General features: G+C 32.9%; 2 long non-coding RNA genes across 2 annotated transcripts; both read left to right on the forward strand.

Annotated features, from left to right (window-relative positions):
• Positions 1 to 7,211: 7,211 nt before the first annotated feature.
• On the forward strand, positions 7,212 to 8,795 carry LOC123681171. The gene is made up of 2 exons (XR_006747645.1): positions 7,212 to 8,450; positions 8,519 to 8,795. It is a non-coding gene; the product is annotated as an uncharacterized LOC123681171 (long non-coding RNA).
• Positions 8,796 to 9,060: 265 nt separating this feature from the next.
• LOC123681173 lies at positions 9,061 to 13,555 on the forward strand. Its single transcript, XR_006747646.1, has 2 exons — positions 9,061 to 11,196; positions 12,853 to 13,555. It is a non-coding gene; the product is annotated as an uncharacterized LOC123681173 (long non-coding RNA).
• The last annotated feature ends 4,693 nt before the right edge of the window (positions 13,556 to 18,248 follow it).

An 18,248-nucleotide genomic window follows, 5' to 3' on the forward strand; every position in this document is an offset into this window, starting at 1 on the left:
TATAATCAACTCAAAACATCTTACTTTTTCCTTAGAGAACATATAATGTACAGATATTCACGAGAGAACTTGAAAAAAATACAAATGAAGAGAAGTTCATAAGTGATCCCTAGCAATTGTTGATCAGTGTATTTCAAAATTCTCACAAAGGACGATGAAAGGAAATTTCTCCATAAAATGAACGAATAATCATTTCACTTACCTTTGAAATCGTGGCAGCAGTGAAAAATCGGACCCTTTTTCGGTTTATGAGATTATTATCGCTTTCAAAATGAGTACTTTTATACAGGGTTAGAACCCTAGAGTATAAAATAAACTCTATGTTTTAAGGTTAGAACCATTTAGGGGGGGCACTACAGGTATATTGAGAATACAGGGTGGCTTGAATTGCAAAAAAACTGGGTTATTTAGTGTGTTGGTGTTAACAGATCCAATATAAATCCAATGGTTCCCGAGATATCTCGAAAAAACTGAAAATCGATTTTTTTTTTCTGTATAAGTCATTCGTTTCTGAAGATAACTTCACGAAACTCGATTTGTAGCCATTATCCATCAATATAGAGATTCTAATGCTGTCGTCAGATTTTTCTGTTTCCATTGTTTCAGAAACGCGATAGTCAATTTTTCTCTTATCGACGCTATATTGGTTTTTCTTATGAAGTGACAAAGAAAACAATTTCTAATTCAACAATGTATGACACTCAACAAAAAAATCGAGTTTAGGTACTCAAACCTGACTATCGCGTCTCTGGCACAAAGGAAATCAGAAAGAATTTAAAAACACCATTAGTATCTCTATATTATTATCTCCAAAAACAAATGAGTTATACAGATAAAAAAGAAAATCTCGATTTTCAGTTTTTTCGAGATATCTCGAGAACCAATGGAGATATTTCGGATCTGTTCACATCAACACACTCATCCCTAAATAACGCAACTGTTTTAAATTTAAGCCACTCTGTCTTTTTAACGGTTTTCGATATGCCTGTAGTGGCCCTCTAAATATTTCTAACCCTGTATAGGTATAATGTATTCGGTCCTTACTTAGCGGAAATTCATGATGAATAAAATAAAACAAAATAATTTCCACTGAATTATTTAATTGTTTGCAACAATTGTTACGTCGCACTGTGGTTTCATCAGGCTACATTACTTACTGCTAAGAGTACAGAACTTTTCGGAAACTTATACATATAGGAACAAAATTCGACATTGACAGAAAAATATTCGATAGGATATTATAAACTTCGAAGTTATATTGAACAATTTGCCGCCTGGGAACTATCGGAAGAAATTCAATAAAGGGGATGAGTTTACATCTGCTTGTTCGTTCGACAGAATATTTTGGGTGTTCTACCTGTTTATTTCCAGGTATTCTAAGAGTGTTAATATTATGCTCTTATTTTTTAAATGGAGAATTTCAAAATTGTTATTAAATGTATGGTCCCATTTCTGCAAATGATTTGCATAGGTTGAAAACGAACTATCAGATGTATACCTAACTCTTTTGGTGTTTATCCTTTTCTTGAAAGAGCTTCGTGTTTGTCCAATATAAACAAACCATAGGGCAATCATTACAGGTTAACTTGTAGACACCTGATTTATTTTCTTTTTCTGTTTTATCTTTATTATTATTATTGAAGAGGGGAGGCCGAAGCTTATAACCCCACAAATTTCATGTATGAGATACAATAAAAAATATCGTGAAAACACAAGAATTATAAAAAAGATAAAACAAATTATAAAAAAGAAATCATGAAAAAAAAAGGGTTCATCAAGTTCTTGAAGCTATTGACACTTCGTTTTTTATGAACATCTCTAAATTGTTTCTTGTTTTGAAAAATATTGTTCAATTGAATTTTGTCTTTAGGTATTTAGCAATCTTTTTGGAAATATTATTAACATAAAAAAACTAAAAAAATGTAGTATCAATATATAGGGTATATTAGACTTAGTGCTTGCTTTCTTTGTTTAAGATCAAATTTTGAATGATAAACATTTTCAAAAAATGGGACCATAGCCATTTCATAAAAAACAAATTAGAATCCATTGATATCATATTTATACACAAAAAATCAATTTAAAAAAAAATATCTTTAATTTAAATGAACCCAAAAAAAGAATTGATTTTACTTTTCTCTGAAACCACTATAATCTCTCCAGGATATTAGGTGTAGGAAGTAGGTAATAGAACATCTAGGTCCAATTCCTTACATTTGGTTATTGAAACGCTGAAAAATAATTGCAAACTAAAAGTTAAATTTTCTCCTCATTCCATAAAAAAAATGTACTTTGAAAAAGATCACATTTATAATCATTCAAATTGGACGCAAGCGCAGATCCAGGGGCGGAATGGGGGAACTAATCCTCCACTAAATGTAACGCCGCCCCCTAAAACTTTGGTATTGGGTGCCCCAGTGACCACCCTAGAATTTGACATACTGAAGCTAGATTGATTACAAAGTCAGCAAAAATTTAATCTGACTCATTGTTTGATACGAAGACTGACACATTGGCGACTGAAAAACTCAAAGCGAAACGCAGGAAGATCATAGAAAATATTGATGATGTAAAAGAACAAGCAGGGATCATGTGGTTCAGGACGGTACAAGATATGACATGGAAGAGTTTGAAATAGGACTAAGTTTGAAATAGGACACTATAAGGAAGTGGACAAGTTGTGGCTAATAATGAAGAAGAAGAATACGAATGAGTTGATCTCCACTCCATGACACTCAAGGGGGTGTTTTTTAGAAAGTTTTTCAAACTTATGGTTTTTGCTTACTGCGTGACTGAAAAAGTTTGTTATTAATCAGGACTAAAGCTGAGAATTTTTTTATGCTTTATATTATTACACCTACCTAGAATTATTCATGGTTACTCTTAGAGATTCGCGCAAATGTTATCTTGGCTGCCTTGCTATTATACCCTTTTTGAAAATCACTAGGGGATTGAAAATTTCTTGGGGGTGTCGCTCCCTGAACTGATATCATCAGGGAGGGTAGGTATATAAGAGATAACGTTCAGTCATCGAATGCGTATTCCACTTATGAGTCATCCATGTCGACTCTCTTAGATTCAATCAAATTATATATTGGCTGCAGCTTTCAATTCACTTCTGATGGTGGTGTTGTTACCAATACGTTCGTTTTAAGAATCTGTAGAGTACTCCCATGAAGATTCCTGGAGGGTGTCGTTTCCTAAGCTGTCAGAGTTTATTGGAGCCAACGGATAGTCAAGGAATGAAGATTTCAATTCACACATAAGTCTGAAATTATAAATTTATGTATAAGTATTCGACTTTTACTTTTCACATTACTATTATTGAACCTTTTTTTGGTAATATTCAACTCAACAACCATTTACACATAAAATTGAGTATTTGTTATGATGAAATATAGTAAAAACGTCACATTTCAAACATACCATTGTTTCTTATATTTGAAAAAAAATTACCAGAGAAGGAAAAATGGATAACTATGATTATATAACTCATTTTCAAATGAACCAATAAAATCCGTCAATTTCATTGACTAATAATCATAGATAGAGGGAGTATACGCCATTTTTACATGTCCCCAACATGGTTAGCTTACGTCGAGGATTGCGTTGTCTGATTGTGATATATATTCAAATCCACAATTTTACTATATCGTTATGAATGTAGCTATATGATATTGAATGAAATATATTTATTCGAGTGATTCCCGATTAAATATGCAAATTTGAATATTTGGAATCCAATATTTTTCCTAATTGTCAAATTTTTATGAAGCCGAATATTTATTTTCAATATTTACCTACTTAAATTGGCAACTATTGCGCTTGTACTGTCATCGGTTGTTTCACGTCGTTTGGTGAGATTGAAGTTCGTTTTCTGAATTGAGCATTGACGTAGAATGGAATATGGGATTCAGTAAAATATACTGCTCCACAGAAGTTAAGGAAGTTTAAAAATTTTGTGACCATTTAAAAATATTGTATATTCTCGTCCACCAAATGTTCATTTATGGGAAATAAAACGTCTTTACTTTCTTATATCTGAAAGGTTTTTTGCTCCTCAGTTTCAGACATATTTTCGTTTGCGTTTCTGAAAATTTTGGATCAATTGTTGTTTTACGTTCTTAGAATCAACTTTGATTCAAAATCTGAAAATTTGTTTTGTAATAATGCCTTGACGTGAACTTAGTGCGGATGAAGCGTATAGCGCTAATCAGATATCTAGAAACTGGAAACGTGACTGAGATACCATGAATGTACAAATTTACATATTTACATAGACCAAGTTAATGACAAAATTTTTTCATGCTGCTATTATAGGCCAAATTTCTTGTTTTTGCAGGATAATGCGTCACCTCATCGTGCGAGAATTGTCGATGATGCTCTGGAAATCCCAATATTCCTCATTTGGCCTTGCCCTCTCCGTAGCCAGACCTCAATTCCATTGAACACGCTCGAGATCAGCAACAAAGAGCTTTATTTTCTCACCAATCACTCCTCATACGCATCAAGAGCTCAGACGGCATTTATCGCAACTCTGGAGAGAAATTGATCAAAGTTACTTCAACAATTTGATCGAAAGTATCAAACGCGTGGTTGATGTTCTAGGAGGCTATACTTTTTACTGAACTTTATTTTTTAATTTTTTGAACTGATTTTTTTATACAACAAATACTAAAAATAAATTTTCAACTGAAACTGTGAGACTAATAAAGGAATGGGCAAAAAAATTATTTAGAAAAGTGAGTAAACATTTAGATCTATCATATTTGAAAAATTGCTGGAAAAAATGAGAACTTTTGAAACAGTCTCAAAAGCACTGAAGTTCCTTAACTTTTGAGGAGCAGTATATGTCTATATGTCTATGGACTTGAGTGAAATATCACTGATATGTTTTCATTTCCGCGTGCTTTATGTCAAATTCGATAGTTCATGTTGGGGACAAAATTTGCTTTATAGATATGGTATAATGGTTTTGGTGTTTCGCCTCCTACCATATTGTGATCATTTTCATATTGGAGCGGATATATGAAAGTTGACTTTCAAAAATCTAATTAACTGAAACAAGCGGACGAACGGAAAGTAGAATTATTAGTGAATATCACGCCGAAGGAATTAATCTTTTATTTTGAGTGCTACTCCACAAAAACCTCCACCCACAAAAACAAAGATTTCCAGTACATCTTCGGAGATGAAAACAACTTTTTCATCCATACTATCTGTTATATGTGGCAAAATCGCCTATATCTACGATTCACCTTGTTTTATACCCGAAAACACGATGTTTTTGTGGGTTAAAAGCAAGAGGCACGCAGTTAGTCTTTGAAAACGAAACTGGAATTGAATTACTTATATTCGAAGATAAGAAAACAAAAGAAGTTTTCTTCTTTCTTTTCTTTTTATTTTTTTTTTTATTTTTATTGACAGTCAAGATTCGTCAAATGCAATAAAAATGTTTCTAGCCTGACTTTTATAAGAAAAATCAAGTTTCATACAATAGTAAAAATATATATCAAAATATACAGGATGCTTCACCGCCATGGCCTATGAGACGATTATTGAAAACTAATCATAATTTTTTGCTGAAAATTTGCATGTTGAGGTTTGAGATGATGATCTTTCTCCCTGAGATATTTTCAGATTTCTACAGACTTCTACTTCTTTATTTCAAATGGCACATCCCTTATATTAGTGCATCATTATATAGATTTTTTATGATAATTTCAGCAATATGCCATACCTTGCGTGAAAACTCAACGGTTCATGATTTAATGGCATTCTTACGAAAAAATGGTGGCCACGAGGATATTTTTTGAATATTTCTGCAGAAAAAGTTTCTTTTTCGATTCTGAAAATACGTTGTATATAAAAAATGGGCATTTCCATTGAAGAAAACAATGTGGTATTGTGTTTCACCACTTTCGGACAATCCTGTAGAGTCAGAAAAAATTTAATCTTATGCGCTGAGTGCTGTCGATTCCGTCAAAATTTGAATCATTCTTCTAGCACAAAATTTACAGAAATTATCGAACTATCGAAAACTAATGCCTCACCCTGTATACAATGAAACCCTAACATAACTTCCCGAGTAAAATTAGTTTATAACAAAATATAAATGATTTGAAATGTTATTCAACAAATTTTGATCGTTTTATCGAATCTTTGATTGTAGTTTAAGAACAGGCGACTAAAAAATGAATTGAAATTGGACACAGACATAGTTTGAACGTGATAATTACCAGAAACTAAGTTAATGATAGGAATATTATTTGACTAAAATTTTTACCTGGGCACTGATTTTGTCAATCGATTCATAAATGGTGAATCGAACGGATTATGAATTTTTTTTCCGCTGGCGGAGTTGAGGCAACTGGATATTTACCAACAGGATTCACAAACATTTTGTTCATTTTTGGGCGATATTGAATGAACTGCACAAACTAAAATGAACACTTCTGAAAACTGCACTTATATTTAAGTGAAACTTAACGTAACCCCACCTTGAAATATTATATCATTTTCCATTCATTGCCTTGATTCTTAGTAAAATATAAGAAAACTGATAAAATAGGAAATAGGTAATTAACTAATTGAAAAATTTTGTTGAGAGGCGTAAGATAACGAATTACGATGAATAGATTATATATATTATTAAACTTCCATATTTGATTGATTTAGACTTCACTTGTTGGAAATCCATTTAATTATGTACTATCAAATACGAGTTATTCTAATTTCCAGAGTCCTCTATTACTTAAATTACAATCATTTAGTTACAGAGCTACAAATGGAAATTATACATTTGTAGAAAAATATTTACATATTTTTTTTTGGAATACCTTAAAATTTTTAATTTTTTTGAGTAGATCCAGAGTGTGTACCTACCTACCAAAAGGTCTGTTCCTTCATGTAAAAATAGATATTCTGATTCTGTAATGATAAGTAATAATGAATGCTTACATTTCAAAAAACCAAATTTTAAAAATTATTAAAAGGCCTGCGATACATCAATTCGATACTTTTTGATTATGATTATGAAACTTGGATGAAATTATAATGTTCTGAAATGAGAGAATCTATTCAAAAAATTATAATAGACTAGAAGTCAGGAAGAAAAGTTTTCAAATTATATAATACGCTGCTTAACATTGTAATTTCAAATTTTGATTATGTTGTATTATGGAGAAATGGTTAGTATAATTATGTTACTTTCAATGAAATATTCTGGTGGATATGGGACAACCTGTATATTCACGGTCCACAGATAATTAACGTTCTAGGAATTGCTCCGACGTCGCAGAATATAATTTTTCGTACTTTTAAGGTACTCTAATTTGTTCATGTATATGGGTAACTCCGAGAAAAAAAATATTGAAATTAATCTAATAATACTTTTTTTCTTGAATCTACTTTGTTACTAATATTGATCTGAGTGTATAAAACATTCCAGTTTAGAAAAACAGATTTTTTCAATATGAAATCGGCAGCATCTCAAATGTTTTTCAGTTCAAATATTAGGATGAAGTACAATGTTTCAATGTTTTCTATTCTTAATTTTTGAATCAAGTGTGCAGTTAAAATTTTTAGATGAGTTGAGTTATGTTATTACGTTATCATACTTTTGTGAACAAGAGAATTGTTATTAGAAAGTTTTCATTCAGGACGACAATCTAACCTCTTTTTGTGGAATGTTCCTAAGTTACAAAAAACTTACTTCAACGTTAGTATCAAATGTCTGTAATTTTGAATGAATAATCACATTGTCATCTATGAATAAAGGATGAAAGTAAAGCATTGAAACGTCTATTCCGAAAAAAGGAAATAATAACATGCACCAACTATATCTGAAAAAACCGTTTTTATGGACTATAACACGCAAGCGCTGGAAAAGTAGGGCTAATATTATTACTGGCCAGTTCTCTTCCTCATTACAGGGTCAGTACCTTGGTAACCTGTAGGCTAGGTCTGACAATATAATTATTCGAAATCAATTAAATCGATTATAGACGAATTTACACTTTTGAATAGAATTTGACTAAACATTCTACTTACCTGCAAAATGTTTTTTATATTCGATTGGTATGAATATACTTTATTAGTGATTAATTTTAACTAGTGAATGTTAGTGCTAAGAATATAATTCGACAAAAAATGTTGTCTGCAGAATGGTTTTCCCTCTCTTGTCATGAAGGATGAATTAATTTGAGTAATGAGGATTTTCTGCACACTAGTTAATTCTTCAATCGATTATCTCAAGGGCAAATCGAATGGAATAAGTATCAACAATTTGTTCTAATGGCGAAGTTGTTGCATATGGAAATACTCAGCGATAACTTAATGATAAGATTATTTGTCATATAACCTGTAATATGATTTTCGAAATTACTTCGAAAGGGATGAATTCAATGGATCAGTGACTCCACAAAGAGTTAATGTTTGAATAGAAGAAGGTAAAATGACAAATCTCAAGGTAGATTTCAAAAGTGAAAAAATTATTTTCAATATGTACCTATTTCAGGCTCGTTTTCATTCTGAAAGTCAATTGATACGAATCAGATGGATATGCAGGTGTTGGTGCACATGGAAAAGCAGAAGATGGATTTGTAATCATTTGAGATCATTTTATTTCGCCGATTACATTTCATTGGTGGATTGGATTTCCTCATGTTTCGATTATTCTTTGAAGAAACATCACATCACCATCGGGTGGCAAAATATAGTACTGGTAGGACAAAACTGTAATTTAATTAATATTGTTTCTCTAATTCTGTGGTTATTCCGTGCATTCTTCCACATCTTGTAGAACAAAATCGTGCGAGAATATATCAGAAACGCACAGTTTTCATGGTTATATTTTATTATTCTATGTTGGTACTCCGAACTTTCCGCCACGGCTTTATCTGTCAATTCATCAATTTGCCTTAAAGAAATCAGTTCTGCCAACCAACATTTTTCAATGCAAAAATCACTAAAATATATTTATGGAAATATTTCATTAATTTCAATGAAAATGCAATGAATTAGAGAAAATAATGTATAATACTCGTACAGAAGGCTCATTCTACCACTCGTTCATTCCAAAAGTCGCCACTTCGTGGCTCGTTTTTGAATTTTGAACTCGTGGAAGAATATCAATGCCTTCTGCACCTGTATTATAAATAACTATAATATTGTTAACTTGACATTTACATTGATCTCACTTTGGGAAAACAACCGTGAAAGTTGGAAAGTAATTGACAAAGAGTGTGACACAGAATTATTTCTTTTCTTATGGTTTTTCACCATACCGTTCATAAGCCAATAAGCATTTAATTGAATATATATAAATTCAAAACATCAAATGAATCGATAAAATATAGCTAATCATGAATTTTGAATATAATAAAATAATTATTTATGGAGTGAAAAGCATCACGATTTCTTGGAAAAATGTTTTCACACTGTATCTTTTTCGGTAATACGAACTTGTATGTTCCTTTTTTTAGTGAGGATGTGTTTGAACATAAACCTACTCCAAACCGTCTTTGCCATAAGGGTATTACACTTCCAATGCTATTTTATCCGAATTTTTTTTTCAGGTTTACGGAGAATTAAACAAAAATTATTTTTCGGAATAAATAATAGAAACACAGAAATAAGAATTATTTTTTCAGGCAAACTAACACTTTCTATGCTACTTTATCCGAATTTTGTTCCCAGGTTCCCGGAAAGTTAATCAAAAATAATTTTTTGAAATACGTAATAGAAGAAGAAAAATAGGAATTATTTTTTCAGAAAAATTAGTATTTATGTTTTTTGTTTCACATTAATATTGGCACTATAAATTCATGAATAAGTGTTTTACTTTTCATTTCGTATCTGAACTATTAACACCATTGTCATGAAGGTTGTGCTTCAATTTTTTGATGTTATTAGTATTTACTGCCTCAAATTTTTTAAATTTATTTCTGATTCCAATTTTCGAATCTTCTTCCGTCAAGAATGCGGTCGATTCCAAGGGCTCCGGACTAAAAAACAACGAAAAATTAATTTTCGCTGCCTTCCGTTTTTTAATTTAATTGTGATTGTTCCCCCAAACTTCTATTGTTATAAGAGTTCCACTTTTCCAATTCATCATAAAGATTGGTACTTGTTTTTCTTTTCCTTTCTGGATTTTCATAGTCCTCAAAGAATTGAGAAATATTCTCCTGAATATAACATTCACATTGAGGATTTATCTCAATCTGCTGATTCGTCTCCATTATCTCTACCGGACCCAAACGACCGTTGTCAGAAGGGTCCCAATTCTCACATTCCAGATCTGCCTCTTCCTAGCTTTACCTTCCCAGGGCTCCGGACTGAAAAACAACGGAAAATTAGATTTCAGTGCCTCAAATTTTTTTAATTTAATTCTGATTGGTTCCAAACTACCGTTGTCATGAGAATCCCACTTTTTTCATTCATTTTAAAAATTGAAACACATTCTTCTTTCCCTTTCTGGATTTTCATAGCCTCAAAGGATTGAGAAATTTTCTCCTGAATGTGAGATTCACATTTTGGATCAGTCTCAATCTGCAAATTTGTCCAGTTTTTTCAAACCGGCCCAAACGACCATTGTATGAACTTCTTTTACTTTCTGGATTCTCAAAATCGCTAAAGAATTGGGAAATTGTTTCCTAAATGTGATGTTCATATTCAGGATCCATTTCTGGTTGAAATAAGGAAGAATCAGCAAATTGCTGATCATCCGTCTCCATTATCTCTACCGGACCCAAACGACCGTTGTCAGAAGGGTCCCAATTCTCTCATTCCAGATCTGCCTCTTCCTCAGTCAAGTTGGCTGTACCTTCCCAGGGCTCCGGACTGAAAAACAACGGAAAATTAGATTTCACTGCCTCTAATTTTTTTAATTTAATTCTGATTGGTTCCAAACTACCATTGTCATGAGAATCCCACTTTTTTCATTCATTATAAAAATTGAAACACATTCTTCTTTCCCTTTCTGGATAATCATAGTCCTCAAAGGATTGAGAAATCTTCTCCTGAATGTGAGATTCACATTTTGGATCAGTCTCAATCTGCAGATTTGTCCAGTTTTTTCAAACCGGCCCAAACGACCATTGTATGATCTTCTTTTACATTCTGGATTCCCAAAATCGCTAAAGAATTGGGAAATGGTTTCCTAAATGTGATGTTCATATTCAGGATCCATTTCTGGTTGAAATAAGGAAGAATCAGCAAATTACTGCTCATTCGTCTCCATTATCTCTACCGGACCCAAACGACCGTTGTCAGAAGGGTCCCAATTCTCGCTTTCCAGCTCGGCCTCTTCTTCAGTCAAGATTGCTGTTGCTTTTCAGGGCTCCGGACTGAAAAACAACGGAAAATTAGATTTCACTGCCTCAAATTTTCTTAATTTAATTCTGTTTGGTCCCAAACTACCATCGTCATGAGAATCCCACTTTTTTCATTCATTATAAAAATTGGAACCCATTCTTCTTTCCCTTTCTGGATTATCATAGTCCTCAAAGGATTGAGGAATCTTCTCCTGAATGTGAGATTCACATTTTGGATCAGTCTCAATCTGCAGATTTGTCCAGTTTTTTCGGACCAGCCCAAACGACCATTGTATGATCTTCTTTTACCTTCTGGATTCTCATATTCCTCTAGGAATTGAGAAATATTTTTCTGAATTTGATAGGTATTCATATTCAGGATCTATCTCAATCTGCTGATTCGACCCAATTATTTCAATAGAGCCCAAACGTCCATTGTTAGAAGGGTCCCAATTTTCGCTTTCCAGCTCGGCCTCTTCTTCAGTCAAGATTGCTGTTGCTTTTCAGGGCTCTGGACTGAAAAACAACGAAAAATTAGATTTCACTGCCTCTAATTTTTTTAATTTAATTCTGATTGGTTCCATACTACCATTGTCATGAGAATCCCATTTTTCACTTTAAGAAATCTTCTACTGAATGTGAGATTCACATTTTGGATCAGTCTCAATCTGCAGATTTGTCCAGTTTTTTCGAACCGGCCCAAACGACCATTGTATGATCTTCTTTTACTTTCTGCATTCTCAAAATCGATAAAGAATTGGGAAATGGTTTCCTAAATGTGATGTTTATATTCAGGATGCATTTCCGCATGAAATAATAAGGAAGAATCAGCAAATTACTGCTCATTCGTCTCCATTATCTCTACCGGACCCAAACGACCATTGTCAGAAGGGTCCCAATTCTCGCATTCTTCTTCTGTCAAGAATGGGGTCGATTCCCAGGGCTGGTTGGTTGGCTAGTGTCGGCTAATATCAGCAAGAAATTTCAATATATTGTTGAAGGTATATGTAAAGTTCGTGTTTTATTTATATATTTCTTATGTTTTCTGAAAAAAAGGTTTAAGGATTAACAAGAAAATCTGACAATTGGTTAGAAAGAACAGAAATTTAACACAGTTGAATTATAGTTTCGTAGATTACAGATTCACAAAAAAGTAGTTCCTGTGGTGGGTTATGCATATCCAATAAAATATTAATAAAATTTCTCCTCACAAAAATATCTACACATTAAAAAAAATATAAAAGTATATATAAAATATATATAAAAGTTGAAACCCTTTTTGGGTGTGAAAATCACCTTTGAGCATTCCTTTTTGAATAATAAAAAAAGTGAATAAATATAGAAATCTCTAAATAAATAGAAAAAATGTTGTAAATATTGAAGGACTCGATCTTTACTTGACGGAAATTAATATTATTCCATTTTGTCATTAACTGTTATTTAAAGTAAAATTTTATTATAATTGTTATTTATAATAAGAGTACAGAAGAAATTGATAATCTTTCCCGAGTTCAGAATTCAAAGCCTCCTGTACGAGCATGAAATAATAAGGAAGAATCAGCAAATTACTGCTCATTCGTCTCCATTATCTCTACCGGACCAAAACGACCATTGTCAGAAGGGTCCCAATTCTCGCATTCTTCTTCTGTCAAGAATGGGGTCGATTCCCAGGGCTGGTTGGTTGGCTAGTGTCGGCTAATATCAGCAAGAAATTTCAATATATTGTTGAAGGTATATGTAAAGTTCGTGTTTTATTTATATATTTCTTATGTTTTCTGAAAAAAAGGTTTAAGGATTGACAAGAAAATCTGACAATTGGTTAGAAAGAACAGAAGTTTAACACAGTTGAATTATAGTTTCGTAGATTACAGATTCACAAAAAAGTAGTTCCTGTGGTTGGTTATGCATATCCAATAAAACATCAATAAAATTTCTCCTCACAAAAATATCTACACTTTAAAAAAAATATAAAAGTATATATAATATATATATAAAAGTCGAAACCCTTTTTGGGTGTGAAAATCACCTTTGAGCATTCCTTTTTGAATATTAAAAAAAGTGAATAAATATAGAAACCTCTAAATAAATAGAAAAAATTTTGTAAATATTGAAGGACTCGATCTTTACTTGACGGAAATTAATATTATTCCATTTTGTCATTAACTGTTATTTAAAGAAAAATGTTATTATAATTGTTATTTATAATAAGAGTACAGAAGACATTGATAATCTTTCCCGAGTTCAGAATTCAAAGCCTCCTGTACGAGCATGAAACAATAAGGAAGAATCAGCAGATTACTGCTCATTCGTCTCCATAATCTCTACCGGACCAAAACGACCATTGTCAGAAGGGTCCCAATTCTCGCATTCTTCTTCTGTCAAGAATGGGGTCGATTCCCAGGGCTGTTGGTTGGCTAGTGTCGGCTAATATCAGCAAGAAATTTCAATATATTGTTGAAGGTATATGTAAAGTTCGTGTTTTATTTATATATTTCTTATGTTTTCTGAAAAAAGGGTTTAAGGATTGACAAGAAAATCTGACAATTGGTTAGAAAGAACAGAAATTTAACACAGTTGAATTATAGTTTCGTAGATTACAGTTTCACAAAAAAGTAGTTCCTGTGGTTGGTTATGCATATCCAATAAAATATTAATAAAATTTTTCCTCACAAAAATATCTACACATTAAAAAAAATATAAAAGTATATATAAAATATATATAAAAGTCGAAACCCTTTTTGGGTGTGAAAATCACCTTTGAGCATTCCTTTTAGAATAATAAAAAAAGTGAATAAATATAGAAATCTCTAAATAAATAGAAAAAATGTTGTAAATATTGAAGGACTCGATCTTTACTTGACGGAAATTATTATTATTCCACTTTGTCATTAACTGTTATTTAAAGTAAAATGTTATTATAATTGTTATTTATAATGAGAGTACAGAAGACATTGATAATCGTTCCCGAGTTCAGAATTCAAAGCCTCCTTTACGAGCATGAAACAATAAGGAAGAATCAGCAGATTACTGCTCATTCGTCTCCATTATCTCTACCGGACCCAAACGACCATTGTCAGAAGGGTCCCAATTCTCGCATTCTTCTTCTGTCAAGAATGGGGTCGATTCCCAGGGCTGGTTGGTTGGCTAGTGTCGGCTAATATCAGCAAGAAATTTCAATATATTGTTGAAGGTATATGTAAAGTTCGTGTTTTATTTATATATTTCTTATGTTTTCTGAAAAAAAGGTTTAAGGATTAACAAGAAAATCTGACAATTGGTTAGAAAGAACAGAAATTTAACACAGTTGAATTATAGTTCCGTAGATTACAGATTCACAAAAAAGTAGTTCCTGTGGTTGGTTATGCATATCCAATAAAACATTAATAAAATTTCTCCTCACAAAAATATCTACACTTTAAAAAAAATATAAAAGTATATATAAAAGTCGAAACCCTTTTTGGGTGTGAAAATCACATTTGAGCATTCCTTTTTGAATATTAAAAAAAGTCAATAAATATAGAAATCTCTAAATAAATAGAAAAAATGTTGTGAATATTGAAGGACTCGATCTTTACTTGACGGAAATTAATATTATTCCACTTTGTCATTAACTGTTATTTAAAGTAAATTGTTATTATAATTGTTATTTATAATGAGAGTACAGAAGACATTGATAATCGTTCCCGAGTTCAGAATTCAAATGCTCCTGTACGAGCATGAAATAATAAGGAAGAATCAGCAAATTACTGCTCATTCGTCTCCATTATCTCTACCGGACCCAAACGACCATTGTCAGAAGGGTCCCAATTCTTGCATTCTTCTTCTGTCAAGAATGGGGTCGATTCCTAGGGCTGGTTGGTTGGCTAGTGTCGGCTAATATCATCAAGAAATTTCAATATATTGTTGAAGGTATATGTAAAGTTCGTGTTTTATTTATATATTTTTTATGTTTTCTGAAAAAAGGTTTAAGGATTAACAAGAAAATCTGACAATTGGTTAGAAAGAACAGAAATTCAACACGGTTGAATTATAGTTTCGTAGATTACAGATTCACAAAAAAGTAGTTCCTGGGATGGGTTATGCATATCCAATAAAACATTAATAAAATTTCTCCTCACAAAAATATCTACACATTAAAAAAAAAATTTTAAATTATATATAAAATATATATAAAAGTCGAAACCCTTTTTGGGTGTGAAAATCACCTCTGAGCATTCCTTTTTGAATAATAAAAAAAGTGAATAAATATCGAAATCTCTAAATAAATAGAAAAAATGTTGTAAATATTGAAGGACTCGATCTTTACTTGACGGAAATTAATATTATTCCACTTTGTCATTAACTGTTATTTAAAGTAAAATGTTATTATAATTGTTATTTATAATGAGAGTACAGAAGACATTGATAATCGTTCCCGAGTTCAGAATTCAAATCCTCCTGTACGAGCATCAAATAATAAGCAAGAATCAGCAGATTACTGCTCATTCGTCTCCATTATCTCTACCGGACCCAAACGACCATTGTCAGAAGGGTAACAATTCTAGCATTCTTCTTCTGTCAAGAATGGGGTCGATTCCTAGGGCTCCGCACTGAAAAACAACGAAAAATCGGTTGTCACTACCTCTACTTTTTTTCAATATAATTGTATTCGGTCCCAAACTACCATTGTCATAAGAGTCCCTCTTTTCTAATTTATCATAGAGATTGGTACCGGTTCTTCTTATACTTTCTGGATTTTCATATTCTCTAAAAAATCGAGATATGTTTTCCTGAATCAGATCATATCATCAGATTCATATTCGGCAATTACATCCGTCCCAATTTTCAGACTTTCCACAGTCCATTGTTGTGAGGGTCCCAATCCTCTCCTCAATAACTTACCTCAATCTATTAGAATCCATTATTTCTTAGTTAACTTAAACTCATTTCAATGTGTTGCGTTTCTTGTAGATATTATTTTGGATGGTTCTATACTCGGTCCTTTACGACCATTATCATATGAGACTCACTCTTGTTATTCTACTTCACCCGAATCTCCACAATAATCTGTCTTCTAAGGTTTTTTTGAATAAGTAACTAATTTTCTGAATTGATCTCCATCACCATTTCTCTATTATCAAATTTTATATAATATATTCTCAGGGCTTCGGACTGCCGTGTCTTCTGCTGCATCTTTTATCTGATATTCTTCTTCATTTCCCCGTATTATCAGCTCTGATATCAAAAAATTCTTCTGCTCATGTTCTGTTCAATATACTGCCTCATCTTCTGCCGTCTCTTTGGCTCTATTGTCTGCCGTATCATCGGCCGTATCTTCTGCCGCATCTTCAGCCGTATCGTCTGCCGTATCTTCTTCCAAATCGTCGGCCGTATCGTCTGACATATCGTCTGCCGCATCTTCGGCCGGATCTTCTGCCGCATCTTCGGCCGTATTTTCGGCAGTATCTTCAGCCGTATCATCTGCCGTATCTTCGGCCGTATCTTCTGTCGCATCTTCAGCCGTATCGTCTGCCGTAGAATTGGGAAATGGTTTCCTAAATGTGATGTTCATATTCAGGATCCATTTCTGGTTGAAATAAGGAAGAATCAGCAAATTGCTGATCATCCGTCTCCATTATCTCTACCGGACCCAAACGACCGTTGTCAGAAGGGTCCCAATTCTCTCATTCCAGATCTGCCTCTTCCTCAGTCAAGTTGGCTGTACCTTCCCAGGGCTCCGGACTGAAAAACAACGGAAAATTAGATTTCACTGCCTCTAATTTTTTTAATTTAATTCTGATTGGTTCCAAACTACCATTGTCATGAGAATCCCACTTTTTTCATTCATTATAAAAATTGAAACACATTCTTCTTTCCCTTTCTGGATAATCATAGTCCTCAAAGGATTGAGAAATCTTCTCCTGAATGTGAGATTCACATTTTGGATCAGTCTCAATCTGCAGATTTGTCCAGTTTTTTCAAACCGGCCCAAACGACCATTGTTTGATCTTCTTTTACTTTCTGGATTCCCAAAATCGCTAAAGAATTGGGAAATGGTTTCCTAAATGTGATGTTCATATTCAGGATCCATTTCTGGTTGAAATAAGGAAGAATCAGCAGATTGCTGCTCATTCGTCTCCATTATCTCTACCGGACCCAAACGACCGTTGTCAGAAGGGTCCCAATTCTCGCTTTCCAGCTCGGCCTCTTCTTCAGTCAAGATTGCTGTTGCTTTTCAGGGCTCCGGACTGAAAAACAACGGAAAATTAGATTTCACTGCCTCAAATTTTCTTAATTTAATTCTGATTGGTTCCAAACTACCATTGTCATGAGAATCCCACTTTTTTCATTCATTATATAAATTCGAACCCATTCTTCTTTCCCTTTCTGGATTTTCATAGTCCTCAAAGAATTGAGAAATCTTCTCCTGGATGTGAGATTCACATTTTGGATCAGTCTCAATCTGCAGATTTGTCCAGTTTTTTCGGACCGGCCCAAACGACCACTGTATGATCTTCTTTTACCTTCTGGATTCTCATATTCCTCTAGGAATTGAGAAATATTTTTCTGAATTTGATATTCATATTCAGGATCTATCTCAATCTGCTGATTCGACCCAATTATTTCAATAGAGCCCAAACGTCCATTGTTAGAAGGGTCCCAATTTTCGCTTTCCAGCTCGGCCTGTTCTTCAGTCAAGATTGCTGTTGCTTTTCAGGGCTCCGGACTGAAAAACAACGGAAAATTAGATTTCACTGCCTCTAATTTTTTTAATTTAATTCTGATTGGTTCCATACTACCATTGTCATGAGAATCCCACTTTTCACTTTAAGAAATCTTCTACTGAATGTGAGATTCACATTTTGGATCAGTCTCAATCTGCAGATTTGTCCAGTTTTTTCGAACCGGCCCAAACGACCATTGTATGATCTTCTTTTACTTTCTGCATTCTCA

Source organism: Harmonia axyridis, chromosome 5, assembly GCF_914767665.1.
Source record: "Harmonia axyridis chromosome 5, icHarAxyr1.1, whole genome shotgun sequence".
Lineage (NCBI taxonomy): Eukaryota > Metazoa > Arthropoda > Insecta > Coleoptera > Coccinellidae > Harmonia > Harmonia axyridis.